Below are 20155 nucleotides of genomic sequence, written 5' to 3' on the forward strand. Positions count from 1 at the left end.
CTGGGCCAGGTGGGGCTGGAGGGTTCAGACCCAGGGGGAGATGAGGAGGGAGCCTGGGCCCCCGGGCAAGAATGGGCCAGGGGCGTTTGGAAGGTGGAGTGTTTGGAAGGTGGGGGAGGAGAGCGGATAAAAGTGCTCTTAACTTTTAGCCTGATGCCAAGACCAGCAGCTGCGTCTAGAGGTCACACTGGGGCAGGAGTGAGTGGAGCCTTCAGGACAGGAGCTGGGAAACAGGACAGGACACTGGCCTACGACAGCGCCAACGCTTGGCCTAGCAATTCCGGAGCTCGTGAGCTCTCCCGATTTGTTAGGCCAGTCTCCAGCTTTCAACCTCTGCCGTGAGCTGGGGTGTCCCTCCCCGCTCTCATGGTTGGGGAGTGCATTCCGTGTCATCTGGGCACAGCGCACCGTGATTTAGGAAGTGCTGGGGCCAGACTGCCTGGGTTCAACCCGGGGCTCCGCCACGCCGCCTGGCCAAGTGACTGTGTTGAACTCCGGGCAGCTGTATTTTTCTTCTTTGTGCTTTTCTGTATTCCTAATTTTTCTACAATGAACATGCACTACTTTGGGCTTCCTCAAAAGCGAAAAGAACTTTTCAAGATGGATTTCACCCTCTGACCACCTGGAGGCGGCGGCTGGTGCTCACTGTAAATGCACTGATGTGACAGGGAACAGCTGCTGGAGAGGCGGGGTGGGGGTGGGGGGAGACAGGAAGCCCCAGAGGCTTGGAAACCCAGGAGTGACAGGAAGCAGCGAGCTTTCTGGGGAGCCAGATCCCATCTAGGTGAAGCGTGAAGCAGGTCCCGGCAGTGACTCTTCTGCGACAGACCCCTGCTCTGTCCATGCGCCCATTGCTTCCCCGCCCCCATGTCATTCTCCAGCCCGCGCCGCCCTCCCCACTCAAAACTCCCCTCCTGGCTTCCACGGCATTTCTAGCAACATCCTCGGAGGCTCTGCACGAACCCCTTCCTCGCTCCTTACCCGTGCCGTCCCTGTCCCCTCGCCAACCCTGCTCAGCCACACTGGCTTTCTTTCTGTTCCTCTAACAGGCCAACCCCAGGCCCTTTGCACTTACAGTTGTGTCTCTACCTAAATATTCCATACCAGCGGGGTCCAATGGAAACATGGAATCATGTGAGCCCCATACATAACTGTAAACTTTCCAGCAGCCACGGGGGAAATTAAGTTTTAATAATTTATTTTATTTAATCCAATAGATCTAAATTATTATCCCTTCAATATATAATAAATATTCAAAAATTACTAATGAGAAATTTTATGTTATTTTCATACTAAGTCGATTTTGTGCCGATTAGGACATTTCGGGTCCGACTGGCCTCACTGTGAGTGCTCAGCACCTGTGGGCAGGGCGCTGCTATGCTGTCCCCAACACGCCCCCTACGGGGGCACTCCCGGTGCCAGCTCCATCTCATTCATGCCTTAGCTCAAGCATCACCTCCTCTGAGAGGCCCTCTTGGACTACCCAGTTGAGTTGGCACCCTCTGCCGTGATCGATGTCCCATCACCACTGCTGTGCCTTCACTGTCACTACCACTCTGAAATGACCTCGTTGATGAATTGTGTACCGTCTGTCTCCTCCACCATGCGCAGACTCTGCCATCTTTGCATGCCGGGGCACAGAGTAGGTGCTTGGGTGGGCAGGTGGTAGGGGACGGGGTGGTGGCCTGGGGCCCTCGTCTGCCTGCCTCATTCCAGACTCTCCTCTCAGTGGAGACAGGCAGCAGTGGAATGTGTGAGCATGCGTGTGGGGGACGTGAGTGCATACACACGCGCGCACGCACACACACACACACAGGGCCCCCCCTCCCCCCACTTCTGAAAAGCGGCCCGAAGATGGGCCTCCTTTCAAAATCAGCCCGGCGCAGAAAAACGGCTGTGACAGCACAAAGCCGAGATTGAATCAGCGACGGGCCCGATTGCCTGGTGACGGTTACAAATGATCTGATGTGGAAAAGACGGGATCAGATGTGTGCAGAACAACGGCTGCTCCCGCCCCGCACGCCAGACAATGGGCTGCAGGGCAGGCGAGCGGGCAGGTGGCTCCCAGGAGCCCCGGCCTGGCTCAGCGCAGAGCGGGCCTTCCTGGGGCCCTGCCCACACGCCCCCTCACCAGCCTTGCCCCGGCAGGGAGGTCACTTCGGCAGGGTGGAATCAGATGCTCCCCGAATGCCCAACACCTGGGCAGAATGTCCCAATAAGAGACCAAGTGCCTCGCTCCGGGCAGTCAGATGGTGGCGTGAATTTGATTTCCTTCATCAGACTTCTAAAAGATGGATATTACTTTCATTCTTGAGTGAGAACCTTCTCTCTACTTCTTGCCCCTCACCCGGCGGCCCCCAGCCTCTGCATCCGGAACCCCAGACGGGCGGGATGGGGCCGTACACAGCTCCATGATGGCCAAGGGTGGGGAGCCTCTAGACCTGGGCTCTTGACCCCCGAGTAACAAATGTCTCACTGTGACCTACCCCACAGCCCTGCACGCGGCGGCTGGGTCCAGAGAGACTGTGTGGCTTGCGCAAGGTGCATGGCAGTGAGGTAGCCGGGCCTCACAGACACCTCTCTGGTCTCTTCCTACGCATGCCAAAGCCAGGCACACAGTAGATGCTCAATAAATGCCAGCTGCACAGAGGGATGGGTTGGGGCCTTTATTTCGCACTGCTCCTTGCGTGGCCCAGGGCTCACCGTGCTCTTGTCTCTGGTCATCTGCCTGGCCCTTGGGGTCTCTCCCCACTTCGTTTCACTGCAGTTTATCACCTCAACCTGACAAACCCCTCTGCACACCCCAAACACCTGGGCCCCAGAGACCTGAGTGCTCCTCAGTGCAAACAGGCAACGCAAGCCACGCCCCAGCCTCTGAGGTGGAGGCTCGAGGCCTGGGAGCTTCTGGAGGAGGTGTGGGCAGAGGCTGGAGGAAGCAGCCACCGCGAGCTGGGCGCCACGCAGCAGCGCACGCGGAGCCTGGAGTCCCCCCTGCTTCAGGTATCTCTGTGCCTCCCCTGCTCGCAGGGCCGCAGAGGCCCTGGGAGGAAAGGACTTACCGAGGCCACCTGGCGGGCTCTACTGGACTCTAAAGCCCGTGGCGTGGCCACGCCGAGGGAGCGCTGGGACTCCAAATGGGCACCGATGTCCCACAGCACCAGCCATTGGCCGTTCCTGGGGTGGGAACGGGGTCACCGCCGTAACCCTGGCCCTGAGGGGTTGGCATGACTGTAGACCAAGAGGCTGATGACAATGGGGCCACCCTGTGGCCAGGGAAGTGACTCCCGCCACCGCCACGATGGCATCCTGCCAGTCCTCAATCTCCAGACCCGCCCTGGCCCTGACGGGACAAAACAACACCGCAACTAAAGCACAAACCCGGAACTCAGTGTGCACCCCGGCTCTGCCGCTCGTTAGCAGGGCTGTCTCGAGTAAGTCACTGAGTCCCTTGATGGCCTCAGTTTCTCCATCTGAAAAATAGAATTGGAAACCACGCCATCCTCCCCAGCCAGAGAGGGAATGGAGCTGGACAATGTGTGTATCAAGTGCGGTGCTTCCGAGCCACCCGCCCTCAGCCCGCACTATCGTCCCGTGACAGCACGGGGCTCAGACAGTATAGGGATCTGTCCTCGGTCACGCAGCAGCAAGGGGAGGAGGCTGGAGGTCCTCGAGCTGCAGGACCTAAACGCCAACCCCTTCCGACAGCTCATCCTCTAACTCCCAGGGACTAGCCCCAGACGCACCTGGCTTAGTGTGGGGCGGGGCTGGCCGCGACAGGTGCATCCACCAAACCCTGCCCGAGCACCCACGGAGGGCCGGGCTGCGGGACCCAGAGAGGAATCCAACATGGCGGAGATGACCACACACGTGCCCGGCAAGCCCAACCCCGGGTCAGATGGAGCTTCAGGAAGCCCGGGCGGGGGGTCCTCCCCAGGACAGGCAGCTTTCTGGAAAAGGGAACATGTGAGCGCACCGCTCAGGGCCTCGGTGAGTCTAACGGAGCCGGCCGGCTGGCGTAGCAGATGCCCGAGGTACCACTTTGCAGCTGGCCACTTGCCCACTGAGTCCTCCTAACCTCTCTGGGGGTAGGGACTGTTATCTCAGTCTTGCAGAAGGGGAAACTGAGGTGCAGAGAGGGGACGCCCCTTGCCCAAGGCCAGCTGGTAAGGGACTGGGGGAGCAGGGATCTGAACTACCCACAGCCCCGCGGCTCGAGGAGCACTGGCATTCAGGGCAGGGCAGGGCCGGCTGGGTGGCGTGGGCGAGGAAGAATGGGTGCAGGCTGAGGGTCAGGAGAGACCTCGAAGGCCAGGCAGAGGCCTTGGCACCTCATCCACATCGGGGGGAGCCACAGAGACGGCGTGGGGGTTACAGCAGACTTCGGAGCTGGCCCGTCTGGGTTTGAGCCCCAGCCAGCTCCTCTATGTGCCAGCTGTGCAGCCTCTGGCAGGTCAACTAACCTCTCTGTGCTTCCCCATCTGCAGGAAGGGGGCTGATAATATACCTGCCCCAACAGACGGGTGAGGTGGAACTGTGGCATACAGTGGATTTATGTATTTATTAAATTGAAAAATAAAAAGAAAAACGAAAAGCTGGTGGACTGAGGCAGTGCCCAGTGAGGTTTGGGGACAATCGGCCACTGGGCCTGCTCCCACATTTTGGTTCAGGTGGGTGCCAGGCCCGGGGAGGGGCGGCGGCGTGCCGCAGGCTCGCCGGGGCAGGCGCCAGCATGTGCGCGCGCGTCTGTGTGTGTTGCTGCAGCAGCTTCTATGCAAACATGTTAATTTGTTTTCATTTTGTGTTTTTTTCCCTCGCAGGATAATTGGGTGAGTTTGAAGTCTTGGCGAGGCTGCTGATTATAGCTATTTGGGTGGTGCCCTCGTGGGGCCTGGGCCCTGCCTCCTGCCTCTGGTGGTGAAGGCGGCGGCTGGGGTGCCTCGAGGGGGCCGGGGCGGTGCGAGAGGGTTGCTAGGGCTCCTGCAGGTTGGGGATGGCGAGGCGTGCTGGCCCCCACGTCCCCTCACCCAGACACCGCGTCACTGCAGCGCGCAAATCCTGCACACAAACATCTTTTCCTTGCCCTGTTTGTTGTGTTAAAAAAAAAAAAAAAAATCTGTGACAGGGTCACCAATAGTCAAAGGGAAAAAAGCCCAAACAAACTAGAATTCTACCTAAAATTCTTATTGTCTGCTTTCTCTTGGGGAGGTTAAAAAAAAAAAACCCAAAAAAAAACAACCCAAACCTGACAGCTCTGGAACCACTGAGCCCATGTCCCCAAGGCCGACTGGCAGCTACTTTGCTCTTCGTGGTACCTGCTTGCTCCGCCCCCGTGGGCACCTGAGTTTCCCCCCTGGAGAAGGGTGTGGGCTTTGGAGTCAGGTGGTTCGAGGCGCCCTTGGCAGCCGTGTGACCTCAGCCAGTATGTGGCTTTCTGTGCCTCCTTTCTCCTCTGTCACCTGCTGCCCGGCCTTGGGAGGACTCAAAGGAGATGGGGTTTTCCGGAACATGGTAAGGGCTCAGTAAGTGTCAGAGCCGGGGCAGGAGTGCCCTGCTCTGTGATGTCTTGCACCTGTCCCTGTCCTTGCACATGCAGCCTGGTCACAGATCTGTTTGTGTCTGTTTCACTCGCTAGGTGGGGACCAGGTCTTTGAGGGCTGAGCCTGCAACTTTAACTGACTTCACTGAACACCTACCACGCGCCACATCGTGCCCCAAGAGGTGGGAGAGAGGGAGAGAAGAGGACAGAGCTTGGGTGATGCTCTGGAGGAGAGCAGGGGACAAGACCCTTAGTGCTGCAGAGAAGGCACATGTGTGCACGGGAGGCACACCTGGCAGAAGCCCCGGCCTGGGCAAAGGCACGGAGGGAGGAACAGCCTGGCAGACGCAAGCTCCCCCAGGGTTGCTGGAATTTGCCATGGGAAGCCAAGTGGCCTTTGGGGACTTCCTGTATATGGTTCTGGGCCTCCCATAGGGCTCGGCTCACAGAGGGGACTTAGTGTCTGCAGTGGACAGCTACCCACTAGGCTGAGAGATGGAGGGCAGGGCCTCCCCAAAAGCCACCTTCCCTGTATTCCTGGTCTCTTTGGGACAGTGAGACCCTTGACAAATCACTTTAGCTATCTGATCCTCAGACTACTCACCTGCAAAATGGGCTGTGGCAGGACCCAGTGAGACAATCCCTGGCACACGCTTATGCTCCTGGGAGTCACCCCAATATCCCTGCCACCCACCTACAGCCTCAGCTTGTCCTTTGCCTCTCCCAGGAGGCAGAGGAATGCTGGGAAGCCCCAGCCCATGTCCGTGCGGCCTGAGTTAGTGTAGACACTGGGCTCAGCACTACTGAGTCCAGGCATTATATGACTTCCCAGTTCCCTGTGGGTTCTGCTTCACTTCCAGTTCTCAGCTAAGGAGACTGAGGCTCAGAGAAGGTTGACCGGGCAGGGTCCTGTGCGTGGCCCCCACCAAGGCTGCAGCCTTTGGCCCAGGGCCTGGCCAGGATGGAGGGACGGGATGCACACTCAGCGCCCACCAGAGATGGGGGCCACCGGCAGCCTTCCTGCAGGGCTCCCCCCAGGGCTTTGGTGGCAGAGCAGACCTGGAAGCTCAGTCCCCAGCATCTCTCTCTGCTCTCCCCCAGCTAACCCTTGGAGCAGGCACCTTGGAGCAGGTTGCAACCCTGGGCCCCTGGGGCATGGAGCAACTCCACGGAGAGAAAAGGCTTTGAGGTCAGCCGAATCCCCGCCCGTGACCAGCTGCGCATGGTCATGGGTCCTCTCTGAACCTCATTATCTTCATCTGTAACGTGAGACTACCGCCCCTTACCTGCAGAGTGGGTGCAGTGTCTGGGCAAGTGCCGGCGCATAGTAGGCCCACAGCAAATCAAGTTAATGGCTGCCCGTGGCTGCTCTGGCAGCCAGAGGCCCCCAGCAAATAAGAGGAAGACACAAAATAGCAAGAGGAGGAGTCAGAGGAGAAGATGACATGATCCCTGGCTGGTCCCCTGGGGTTATCGGGCAAATCTCGGTGGAGGGCTTGGGCCTCCCCGGTCACACGGGGTGGCAGCTGGCAGCACCTCCTCCCCCACTGAGAGTCACACAAAGGGGCCTCTATTCCAGCTCTAAGCACTTGTCCCCAGCCAGCCAGGCCACACCTCCCTCTCCCCACTCTGCCCACCGCCAGGCCTGGCCCCGGCCTATAGGAAGGTGGGCGTGTCCCTGCCCAGCCAGCCTAGCCTCGGGAGACCCTGCCCACAGAGAGCTAGGGATCTCGGAAGGGTCCTGGGGAGCGTGTGTGTGACGTGTGGCAGGGAGGGCAGGGTGCTAGGAAGGTATGAGAGACTTCACAGTGACGAACCTGCGTACGAATCTGGCTCCAGCTTCCCCACCTCCTACTGTATAACCTTAGGTCACTTTCGACCTGTTTCCTTATCCGTACAAGGGGACCATGACAATAACATGCCCAACTTTCTGGGCTGTCGGAAGATTCAGGGAAGTGACTCAGAGCCTGGGGCGCAGTGAGCACCCAGCACCTGGGAGCCAGAGTAGAGGCCTCGGGGGTGGGCGGGCGGGAATCCCGCGGAGCTGGGCCAGGCGTGTCCCAGCATCTGCCTGAGAGATGGGGCCCGGGCCCCGGACAGGGATGTGGGTCCGCACCCCCTTCTAGATCATGCCGTGCCCACTCTCCACCCGGCAGGGTCAGTTTGTGTGCTCCCCAGGCCGGGTCTGAGCCCCTACTACCCCAGCCCATCTCCAGGCACTGGGAAAACAGTGGCTACTGTTTATTAAACACCTACTGCATTCGAGGACTTGTAGCTACACCAACTCCCTTCACCCTTACGGGTACCCTGGGGTAATACAGCAGGATAGCACTGGATGGGTACAAGCTCTGGCACCCCAGCGACCTGGGTCCGATTCCCAGCTCCACCACTTCCAGCCTCCCTCAGGACTCAGGTCTCATGCACGCCCTGTTGATAAGAGAGGGCTTGCCCTCAAAGGGTCCGTGCAAAAAAACAAACGAGAAAAAGCCCACATGATGTCACCAGGACCCAGCAAGCTTGAAATGCTGACCACGGAGCTATTAGCCCCATTCACAGAAGGGGTAACTGAGGCTCAGTGCTTGGCTTGCAGGAGGTGGCCAACAAACCCAGAGAATCATTCTGACATGCAATTGGCATTCAAAACCAAGCATGGTGGACTCTGAACCCCTCTTTTCTACTTGAAGATTTTGCAAACAGTTTTTCGCAGTTTTTTTACCCAGTTTCTCAGATGTCGTCAGCTCTGTGGGCCAGGCGGCCTGTGGAGGACGGGGCAGGAGGCCCAGGCCAGCAGCCCCACCCCTAGGAACCCTCGCCCTGCCACACAAAGTCCCCCTTTCTCCCTCCCACCCGCTCAGGGCGGCCAAGTGAACAGCAGAATACCAAGTAATTAAGCCGGCGCACACCATCCGGGCGCCCGGGAACACTGTGGAGTTTCCCTTTTATGTTTATAGCAATTGTATGAAAATGTGCAACATGGAGCGGCACCAGCTGACAAATGAGACGAAACAGACAGGATTCCGGGCCGGCTTTTTTCCGGGCCTGATTGGCATTAATTGTGAGCGTTTACAAAGCACAACTCGGCGCCTGACATTTGCTTCAAGCGAACGTTTCCTTCTAATAGTTTTAATGATTACAACGGGAGCTGGTGATCACTGCCAGGCGGGGAATAGGCTGCCTGGTGCCGGGGCTGGGCTCACCTGGGTCCCAGGGGATGGTGCCCGAGTCCCACTCTCCCCTGTGCGGCAGGGCTGTGCCAAGGGCCGGGCCTCGGGCAGTGGAACTCCTGCTCGGAGCCTGGCTGCTGGCACATCCCAAACTGCCAGTTTATGAAGGCGACAGGAATGCCCAAGGCACAGCCCCAAGGGTGAGAGGTGTGGGGGGGGACAGAAGAGCAGGACTGGGGTGGCCTGGCTCTGAGCCTCAGTTTCCCCATCTGTGCAATGGGGGTAAGAAGATGCCCACAAATGCTGGCTGCTGTTTTCTTGCTGTGCAACCTTGGCCAAGTCCCTTCCCAGCTCTGGGCCTGACCCTCTTCACCTAGAACACGAAGGCAGGGACTTGGTCAGCTGCAGTCCCTCAGCCCAGGGGTCTAGTCCCAGCTCTGGCCTCTTTTCAGCTGCATGACCTGGGGACAGCCCCTTAATCTCTCTGAGCCTCAGTTTTCCTCTCCTGCAGAATGGAGTTCACAGGTCCCCTGGGCTGCAGGGTAGTTTCTAGATTCCGATGAGAAAAAGAGTAAAAACCCTGAATCCCTGGCAAGCCAAGAGTCTGTGTCCTGTTCCCCCACCCCCGCCCCCCGGAGAGTCCTCCAAATACCTGCCCCATGCGCTAATTCATTCACTCACTCATTCATTCAGTAAACATTAAGTGTCCTGGTCAGGGACCTGGGAAGGCATCAGTGAACAAAGACGCTTACGAGGCTCTCAGCCTTGCGGCGGAAGAGAGATGACAAACATATAGAAGCACTTCACATGCAGTATCCCACTGACTTCTCATGCCCATTTTACAGAGGAAGAAACTGAGGCAGAGAGAGGGAGAAAGGACAGTCTGACGTTACCAGTGTGGGACTCAAACCCTGGCAGGTTGCCCCAGGTGAGTCCTGTCAGAGGCCCCCGACAAGATCAGCCCACCCGGGCCCTGGGGGAAGGCCCCTCTGAGGACCTGAGGGCTGAACGCTGCCCCCCAGTGACCTTCCCAGTTTTGGGTGGGGGTCATCTGCAGGGCCAGGCCGGGCACCAGGCAAGAGGCACCGCTGGGAAGAAGGGCATCTGTGAGGCCTGGATGGGCAACCCCTATCCTCCTGGGCTTCCTTGGATAGTAATGGGAGAGGATGTGCCTTGTCCTGGGGGCCCCCACGACACTGCTCATTCACAGATTTCCGTGAACACACTGCGGTGCCCGCTCCATGCGCGTCCTGCTCCAGAAGCCATATACCCAGCGGCAGCCAGGCGGCAGGGGCGTGGCACCCGGACCAAGGCTCGGCACGTGCAAAGGCCCAGAGCTGCTAGAGAGCCCAGGAGGTCCAGGAGCTGCAGGCAGCTTGCCGAGGCTGTAGCATCCTCTCAGCAATCAGGCCCCACCTTCTGGGTGAGCCCCCTGGGGTCCTCCCACCCCTGCCCTACCTGGCCTCTGGCTCTGGCAGGCCCACCCTACAGGAAGGCCCCAGGATGGGACCCAGCTCTGTGCTTGGTTCCTGCCAGAAAAACCTTGGCCATTATTTCTTTTGGAATTAGTTTGGGGAATGGAGAAAAAAGCAAAAAAAAAAAAAGGGGGGGGGATTTTTTTTTTTTTTTGCTTTTGCATATGGTGGCACAGATGGTCCCATGATCCATAAAAACTGTTTGCAATTAAACTCCCACTTTGCATGGCTGGATTTGTCAGTTGTCTGAACCGCGAGTGCGGGGCTGCACACTGACGGGGAGACAGGATGTGGGACAGGGTGGGGCAGGAGGCCGCAGGATGGGAGGAGGCCCAGGAACCTGCTCTGGGCTCAGGGCCCGGCCTGACGGGGTGTCGCCGCAGCCATGCCAGCTCCCTCTCTGGGTGTCCCCCAGCCTTCGCCAGGAGTCAGAGCAAAGCCAGGCAGCTGGGTGGGGCTTGGCTGGGCTTCCCTGCCCAGCAGGGACTTGGCCAGCGCTGGGTGCCCCGGCTGTGGGGGTAATGAGGGTGGAGAGAATGGAGCTAATCACCACTCGGCCCCTGTCAGAGGGGACCCAGGCAGGAGGAGGGCTGGGCAGTGTGAGCTGTAATGGGGGTCCTATGGGCAGGTTCAAGGCTGGGGAGCCGGAACCTCTGGCCTAGTTGGCACAAGGGATCTCCTGTGATGCCAGCAAGGGATGCCGAGGGCCAAAACCGGCTCCTTCCGCATCCCCAGAGAGACTGGCCCAGCCTCCTTGTGTCCCTTTGAAAGCAGGTGGGAAAATCAGGGCAGGCACTAAGACTATCTCAAGGGTCTGAGCTTCCCCTGCCAAACCAATGGGCTCTCTGCATTTGGGAGTCTTTTCAGAGGGCTTCTAGATTAAGGATGAGGGGCCTACACCCCTCCCACCACCCCTAGGCTCAAAAATGCTAGCTTGTCACCCTGGCTGCTACCCTGGGACACTTGCTTGTTTGGACTAACAAATGCATCATTTGGCTTTGGGAAATCCTGATATTGCTAATAATTGTTCCCTGATGAAAAGAAATAAGGCCCTGATACCTCCGCTCCCCCCACCCCTTCCAAGCTGGGAAAGAAAAGTCATAAAAATAGCTTGTTATCTCACCTATTGAGGCTCCGACTGGATGTTACTGCTAATTGGGTATAACATCCTTGTCTTGTTCTCTCAGAAGCTAAATCAAGAAAGCGCCACTGCTGCGAACTAATTATATCTCCGGCCTGCAGCCTGCAGCTTGTCTCTCCCTTTATTGAGTTAAAAAATGGTCACGAACCTTCATCTTTCATCCCCCCAAGTGCTGGGCCCATGCTGCCCGCCAGGCGTGGCTGGCAAGGCACAGACAGCCCAGCGGGAAGGCCTAGCAGGAGTCCTGGGGACAGGCAGCGGAGTCGGGGAGCCCTGGCGGGGAAGCTCCTGCCCCAGGGACCTGCCTGGCCCTCTGCCCTGCCCCGCACCGCCAACTTTCCCTGGGGAGAGGGGCGCTGGCCTCTCTCCTCTCCCTGTGCGGCTGGCCCCCTGGGGAGCATTTCAGTCCAGGGAGCATTCATTCATTGATTCATTCAACAAACACTGCTTGGATGCCCACCTACTGTGTGCTAGGCACTGTCCTAGGCTAAAGCTTCCACTAGACCCGAGGTAGCCCCAAGCACCCTCACCCTGGGTTCGCAGGGATGTTGAGTAAGTACCTCTACCTAGGACCTCGTCATTCCTCTGCTCACAGTCCCGGACTGTGGGAAGGTAAAGTCCAAATGCTGAGGCCGGCCATGGCTCCTTCTACAGTCTCCTCTCTCTCCATATGCTGGTCACATTCCGGTCATGTGCTGGTGCCTCTGGGCTGCCCCGCATGCAGTTCCCTCTGCCCGGAAGGTCATCCTTCCCATCTCTGCCTGTCGGACACTCACTCGCCTTTACGGCCTCAGAATAAATGAATGGCACCTTTTCCAGGAAGGCTGCCCTGTCTGCCTGCCACCCGCAGCACTGCCCCAGGCTGTGAACTTTGAGACCTTGGCTTGAACGCCAGTTTGGCCACTCAGCAAGTGCGTGACCCTTCTCTGCTTAACCATGCTGAGCCTCAGCTTCCTCATCTGTAAAATGGGCCAGGAATTCTTCCTTGAGGTGCTGAGAGGCACGCTGTGGGTGCCCTGCAGAATGATGAGTAAGAGGGTGCCCACGCAGGACCCAGCTCTCAGGAAGAGCTCAATAAACACTAACTCTTCCTATCGTCCACACTGTAAGCCTTTGGGATCTGCAGGATGAACACGAGTCTCTCTGGGACTTGGAGGAAGCTCATGGACTCTCACACCTAAAAAAGGCTCTTGTGGCTGAAGAACCACCTGTGTGCTCAGAGGACAGTCCCCCAAGCCCTTGCTCTGGCACCTTGGGCCTTTGAACCACACACACAGCCAAGCCAGAGGCACCCCTGAGCTCATCGAGGCGAGGCAGGCAACCAGTTTCGGCTCATAGGCCCTGCTGATTGATTGGCGCTGCCTGCCCAGAACCCTGGCAAGAACCCAAGGTCAGGAGAAAAACTCAGCAGGGGAAGAGGGCAGCAATTGATTGGCAATGTCTGCCAAGGGCACAGCGGTGTAAGGCAAGCCAGGCCTGCCATGGATTTGCCATCCTTGACATTCACGAAGGACGGAGGACACAGCTGAGTCTGGGCTGGGAGGGGTCGGAGTGGGGGGTGGCCTGCTCAAGGTCGCGCCACTCATCAAGAAGACAGCTGGCCCGGAACAGGTTCCCTTCACCCCCTGCCCAAGGATCCTCCCACGCCCAGTACCCTCACAGGCAGAGGGGAGGCCAAAGCTTGTGCAGATAATGAAGGAGATTCTGCTGGCCTGCCACGTGGCCCTGCGCTGTTGCTTCACCTCGCTAAGCCTCAGTTTCCTGATTCACAACAGAGACAAAAACACACTTCACACAGTGATATAAGGATTAAACGAGAGAACAGGAAGCCAAACAAAGTAAGAAGCTAAGTCTGGCACACAGCGGATACCAACGGTGGCCTTTGAGTCTCATAATAGGCAAAAGCATTTAAAAGGAAGTCCAAAATGCCAGCAATTACAAGCGTCACCTCCTCCAGGGAGCCTTCCCTGGCTAACCCAGCCATAACTAAGAGTTGCCACCTCTGATTTCCTTTAAGAGACAGAGGCAGCTGAGGGCAGGGCCCATGTCCAGCTTGTTCACTGCTGTGTCCCCCTGCTCCTGGCACAGCGCCTGCCTGCACATTGTGAATTTCTCTATGGCGGTGACTAACCCACTGTACTGTGACGGTGTGTCTGAGGCCTCTCCCCCGGTACACGTCACCTCTCAAGACACATCTTTGTGTCCCCAGCACCTGGCAGGGAGCCTGGCACGGAGCAGTGAATCTCTCTGAATGAACGGATGAATAAAGAGCAAAAATAGCAGTTCCTGTTTACGCCTGCGTGCTAGCGGTTACTGCCAAGCCTTGCAGCTGCCCGCTAAGGTGGTCCCTTGGCCCATCACACATGAGGAGACTGAGGTCACACAGATGCCAAGGGGCAGAGCCAAGCCCTGGATTCAGGCCTGGGGACTGCGTGCCGAGAGGCCCTGCCACCTCGGCCTCCCCTCTGCATGCCAAGCTCAGGCCTGGACTCTGAGGGGCCACCCCTGTCCTGGCAGTGAATGCTGGAGCAGACAGCTGGTGGCTGGACCTCCCTCCTCCTCGTTCTCCAAGGGAGGCCCTCTCCCCACAGACTCTGGGTCATTAAGTTCTGCGTCATTAAGTCCCTATCCCCCGGAGCCTGTTCACAGCCAGTCTCGCCTTCACCCCCTGACCTCCCAGGCCTTTGTCCCCTGTGCCCTGTGCACAATAGCAGGGGCTCCCAGGGCCCCAAACAGCTGCTGCGGCTGGGACTCTGGCTTGCTGTGGGGCCAGGGTGACTGGCTGGGGCCTGTGTCTGAGCCCAGCCCACCCAGCTCCAAGGGCTTCAGCAGAGACCCCCTCCTTGCTGTCCTCAGCACTCCCCCAAGCACTCTGCATACCCAAACTCATCCCACTCACAAGCCCTGAGAAAACTATTACCCTCGTGAACAAGTGAGGAAACTGAGGCCCAGAGGGGTAAAGCGACTTGTCTGAGGACACACAGCCAGTGAGAGTGCAGGAGCTGGAGTTCGATCCCAGATCTGCAACTCCTAAGCTCCCTGCTGGCCTGTGGGGCACCCAGCTCACACCCTCCCCGAGCAGACACCTAGCCTGGCCTTGCTCTTCCTCTGGACCCCAGAGGGGCCTTAGCTCGGCACTCAAGGCCCCCACCAACAGCCTCCTAGCTGATCTCCCTTTTACCTCTACCTTTCATAAGCTCCCCCTGCTCTTGCCGCTAGGTTCTTGAATTCCTTTTGACAGGGACACCCCCATTCACTCCATGCTGGGCAGATCCACTCAGTCCTCAGGGCCCAGAGCTTTACACCTCCTCTCTGTCAGGAAGCCCTCCGAGACCTGCTGCGACTTTTCCCTCCTCAGTGTCTCTCCGCCAGCCCGTCCAGAATTTGATTCAGCTGCAGACTCATCTTACCCCGTATGGAGGCTGTGGGCTGATTCCTTAGAGCTTTGCCACCAGGACAGTGGCTGCCAGGGTGCCCAGTGGAACCCTCCCACCTCTGGCCACCATCAAACCTCATACTTCTGCCACCCCCTGGCTGTGACCTTGGGCAGCCATCTACCTCCCGTTTCCTAACAAAATGGGGTTAATATCAGCACCTGCATTCTTTAGGGTTATGATATAAACTGTAGGAGGTTCCAGACTGGTGACCTCTATCCAGGTATAATGACCATTTTTATTGGTCTGTGCCCCACTCGAATGGGCCTCCATTTCCCCATCTCTGAAATGGTACTAACTCCACCCCAGGAATGCAAGCCCCCCATCCCAGGGCCCCCGTCTTTTGTTTGAGGCACGCAGGTGGCAGGTAGGTATCGCTCGGCTAAGCAATCGGTGGTCCAGGTGGAAGGAATCCATCTCCCTTCCCAGCCTCCACCCCCTTCCAGAAGAATCCCCCTCCCCACCCCCAGCCCGTGCAGACTAAAATAGTCATTAGGCAGATTTCAAAAGATGTCAGTAGCTTATAATTATAGTCGACATCCTTCTGAGATAAAAGTGATTACCTTGGATGCAAATCACTTAGCAACCAATCAGGGCGGCGGGCGGTGCCCGCGGAGGTGACCGGCCGGCGGCGCAGCCCTCCTCCCGCGGCCCGGCGGCGAAGGCGCACAATAGCTCTTGACACGCAAATGGGTTAACACAATAAAGGCGGCTCCGGCCGCGGCTGGGGGAGAGCGGCAATTCCCGGCCCGCGGGAGGTGACACAGCGGCCCTTTTGTGCACGCCCCGCGTTCCCACCGCGCCCGAGCGGAGGCCGCACCGCCGGGTTGAATTACGGTCCCTGCGTGCGAGCCGCTGCGCTCGCTCCCTCCGGCGGTAGGCAGGGCTGGGAGGGCACGGGGCCCGCGGGGGCTGGGAGGGGCCCTTGGCCAAGTCCCTCCGTCGCCGCCAGAGCTCAGAGGGGAGCACGTGTGCTCGCCCCGCCGGTGCTTTCGGTAGGGGCAGCTGGAAGGACCCGGCGCCCGCCCTGCAACTGGCTTCTTCCACCTTTGGCTCCGAGGGCCTGGGACAGCCATTCAAGGCTCTGAGGATGAGGCTAACAGTAGCCATGAGAATCTGCGTTTATTGAGTGCTTACTGTATGCCAAAGGTTGTGCCAGGCCCTCACTGAATTCTCACTAGACCCTAGGCAGTGGGTGCTATTATCAGATGAGTAAACTGAGGCTGGGAGAAGCTAAGGTACTCACCCAAGGTCACACAGCCTGCAAGTGGTGGGCTGGGCTCAGACACCAGCCCCAGTGGATCCCAGGCCCAACCCACTCCAGAGCCTGGCTCTTAACCACGAGCTCTGCCATCCCTGGGGAGCCTCAAGGTTCTCAGGGAGGGGGAGGGGGGTTAAGCAGCCCAGCCCTGGCCCTGTCTGGTCCAGGCTCAGAAGGGACAGGGGACGGATGGGCTTACATGGAATTAGACGAGCGAGAGGGATTACCCGGCGTGGGGGTGGGGTGCCAACCTTGAGAGAGGAGACCTGAGAAGGCCCGCCCCACCCTGCGGGCTGTCCAGGGCCGCTGCCCTGTCCAGGGCCCTCACTGGAGCCTCTCCCCTGCTCAAAAACCTTCCCCACCCACCTGAGGCTCCAGGATACAGCCACCCAACGGCCACCCCTTCCCCAGTTAAACACAAGGGCCACAGACATCACTGGCCCTCTCCGGGGCCACTGGCACTGCCTGGAACACCCTCTTTCCTCTGTCTGGCTCCTCGCTGCTTGTCCTTTCCACATTCACATGGCGCCCTCCTACAGGGCCCTTCCCAGCCCTCAGGCGGGGCCAGGAGCGCATCTACCAAAGTTGCCCTTGCGCCGTGGCAGCCTCGCCACCCTCCTCCAAGCCAGCCCAGAGCGGCAGATGACAAGGAGCCTAAGGCGGGCCTGCTGGCAGGTGGGTTTCATGCCACACCTTCCCTCCCTCAGTGCGGAGGAAGCAGGTCCAGGGGTGAAGGGGACAGGCTGACCACGAGGCCAGGGCGGAAGTTGCCACTCTGTCCTGTTGGTGACGGGAAGCGGTCCAAACCTGGGTTTTGGTGTGAACCATGCATCCTGGTGAGGCCAGACTCCCTCCATAGCCAACAGCCCCCGACTCCTGCAGGGACCCCTATCCAACAAGTAGGGGCACCCCTCTATGGGGGGGGTAAGAAGGGGGAGGTAAGGAAGACGGGGGTAAGACGCAGGGACCCTGAAGCCAGGGCAATTCAGGGCCAAACCTCTGCAGCTGCCTGACTGATCACCTGAAGCCCATCACGTCCTCTGAGCCTCAATTTCCTCATCTATAAAATGGGCCACAGCACATGAGCTCCTCCAGAGAGTAACTGAGAGCGTGTAAAATGCCTGGCACATGGGGAGACGCCGGGAAAGCTGGCACTCCCTCCTGCTTGTCGTCTGGCACGCTGATTGCCAAGCCCAGGGAGCTGAGGGAAGGGAACAGAAGGAATCGCCCAATTCTGACAGCCTTTCCCTCCGCCTTGGCTGAGAAAGTGTAAATACTTGACGGAGGGCCTCCAACTGCCTGTGTTTGTGAATCTCTGGCGAGCACTCTGAGTTTGTTTCTAAACTGGGAAGCTTCGAGAGGCAGAGCAAACAGCCCTTCTGCCCACCTCTCCCAGTTTCTCCCCAATCTGCTGTTGCTCCTCTGTCCTCGGAAGCCTGTGTGTTTAACGACACCATTTCAGCTGGAAATACCATCTCCCTGCCAAGCCCCCAAAAGCATCTCCGCTGATATTTATTGACCTGTTAATCTGGCTAGAGCGCCTGGTAGGAGAACAGGAAAAATGCTCGCTGCACACACTGGGGCCTGGCATCTCCTAAGGACCCAAACACACACTTTCCGGCTCCCACGCCACTGAAGCAATGACACACTTTTCGAACCGTTTCCTAGAAATGTGATCACAGCAGTTGCACCCACATCCGACACTGGCAGTAATTTCTGGGAAGGACTTAGAGGAAGAATCACACAGCCAGCAGCAGGATGCTGGCTGGGGGTTCTCTGGGCCTTTGCAGGGAACAGGGCCAGTGCTGAGAGGGCAGGTGGGGGAGGGGCGTGCTGCGCGAAGCCCATCAACGCTGGCCCCTGGCAGAGACACACTTTACTCAGACCTCGGCACTGATGGCCTGACTCGCCCTCCATTCACTTAACGTGCATCACACTGTGCTCGCCAAAATCATCTCAAACATCAAAAGGAGAAGGGGGCAGTCAGGAGTTTCAGCTTGGCCACTGTCACCACTGTGGGGTTGAACAGCAGGGGGATCCCCTGGACTTGGAAGGGCCACAGGCGGCAGCTCCTCTGCACCTTCCCTGGCTGGGGGTGGGGCACCCACATTTTCCCGGAGCAGAAGGAGCCTGTTTGAAGGCTGGAGGTGCACATCTCTCTGGGCACCCTTGGAACTTCAGCCTCCTGGCTGAGTATCTGGTGGAGCTCAGGGAGGTGTCCTCTTTAGCACCCCTCATTGGAAGCAGAAAGTTGCTCTTTCTGGGAGGCCTGAGCCCCCAGGCACTGCCAGGGTACATGGGCAAAGCTCTGAACACCTGTCCTTGCAGCGAGGGCCACCAGCAGGGACAGCTGGCACCACCTCCCTCCCCCATCTCATGGGGCACTGAGGATTTAGGTCAAAAGACTGCAGTGAGGGCTGGGGGGAGTCAGCCTTCACCCCTCAGCTACCCAAAGGCATTCAGCCCCGCCTCTGCTTACCAGGATCCCGCCCCCTCCCAGCTTGGGTCAAGGCAAGTCGAGTCGCCAAGGCAACCCCGTGACGTCAGAGACTGGGCAGTGACGTCACGCCGCGCCCCCACTGGGGATCCTGCTGCCCCTGCGAGTTATTTGTGGGAACGCGGTTGGGACGAGGGACCCCGCTAGGGTCTAGCCCCAGAGGGCACAATCTTGAATCGCGGCGGGTGGCCGGGACCTTACATCCCCCTCAGTCTGTATCCCCTCAAGACCTTCGAGGCAGTTCCCTCAACGCCGTCGCCGCCGGGTGCCCCCTCAGCCCCTCCCAGACGCTAGAGTTCGCAGGGAATTTTCGGATGGTGGAGTCGCTACCTTTGTCTGTTAGCTTTGCGGCGGGTGACCTTTCCTCTCCGGCATCCCCCCGCCCAGGGCCCCGCGAATCCCCAAGACGGGCCCGAACCTCCGCTGCGGCCGGCCGGCCAGTCCCAACAAGTAGCGTGTGGAGGGAAAGGGGCGGGCGAGGCGCCGCTGCTTCGGGACCCCAGCGGCCTAGGGCCCCTCCTGTCCAGTCTGAGCCGCCCCGACGCCAGCGGGTGTCCCCACCTCCAGCCCAGACCGCGCCCCGCGCAACTCACCGGGTCAGCCAGGCCGACGAAGGGCAGCAGGTCTCAGCGACCGCGACGCTCCGCGCGGCTGGTCGCAGCCATGCAGGGTGGCCGAGGCTGCGGAGGAAGCCCCCGCGGGGGCCTGTGCCTCTCTCCGGGTGGGAAGGAGCGCTTTCGGTGAGGGCTATCCGGTGCCGCCCGCGCCGTCCGAAGTCGGGGTTGTCTCCGCTCAGCGGGGGTCCTGCCCGCCCCGGACTGGCGCGGCGCGGGCGCTCAGGCGACGCATCCTCTCCAGGGCCTGTACTCGCCGCGTCCGGCGGGCGGCGCTGCGCCGCCCCTCGGGGCCCGGATCACCGCTGCAGCTCGGCCCGCGCCGCTCCCGGGGCGCCCTCTCCGCCCGCGCCGGGAGCCCGGCGGCCGTGGCCCCTCTCGGCAGCCCCAGCTGCCGCTTGTCTTTGTTGCTTCCTCTCGCCCGCCCGCCCGCGGCTTGCAGACACCGGGCTCGCCTGGAGGTGGGGGGCGTCTCCTCCGGGGGTTGCACGCACCTGCGGCGGCCCCGGCCCCTCGCCGGGCATGCACCGTCCCCGGCAGGTTGCAAAGCGCGGCGGCGAGAACGCACCGGCCCCTCCTCCTCCTGCTCCAAGCCCCTGGTGTGGGGGGAGGGGAAGCCGGCGAGCGGCGGCGGCGGGCGGCGGAAGCTCGGGTGCAGCCTTGGGGGCCTCGGCGCCGAGAAATAGCCGGTCCCAGTGGCGCAGGGCGGACGCGGGGACGGCCCAGGGGACAGCGCGCCGGGTGTGCGAGCTCGCGAGCTGCGGCAGGGGCGGCGCGCGCGGGGCTCTCACGCGCCCATAGCCCCGAGCGGCGCGCGGGGGCTCCCGGGGCCGCAGCCTCGCGCCGCCTGACGCGCGCCGGCGCCTCGCCTAGCCTGAGGCCCGGGTGCCGCGCGCCGCGCCCCGCAGGCGGCGGGCCCGCTGTCCGCCTCCCCCGGCCGGCGTGCGCAGCCTCTCCGCGGAGCCGCCAGCCCGGCCGTCCTGCCCGCTGCTCCGCTTCGGCCCGACTGACAGGCGCTAGCGCCCGCAGCAGC

The 20155-nt window shown here is 59.9% G+C and overlaps 1 protein-coding gene across 1 annotated transcript in view; it reads right to left on the reverse strand.

Moving 5' to 3' along the window:
* FAM222A (family with sequence similarity 222 member A) overlaps positions 1-19850 on the reverse strand; it is a 52015-nt gene extending 32165 nt beyond the window's left edge. The window contains exon 1 of the mRNA XM_012756509.3: positions 19102-19850. The gene's annotated coding sequence lies outside the window, so the exon portion shown is untranslated. The remainder of the gene's footprint in view (positions 1-19101) is intronic.
* Positions 19851-20155: the final 305 nt, after the last annotated feature.

The sequence above is a fragment of the Microcebus murinus genome, chromosome 22, assembly GCF_040939455.1.
Source record: "Microcebus murinus isolate Inina chromosome 22, M.murinus_Inina_mat1.0, whole genome shotgun sequence".
NCBI classification, from domain to species: domain Eukaryota; kingdom Metazoa; phylum Chordata; class Mammalia; order Primates; family Cheirogaleidae; genus Microcebus; species Microcebus murinus.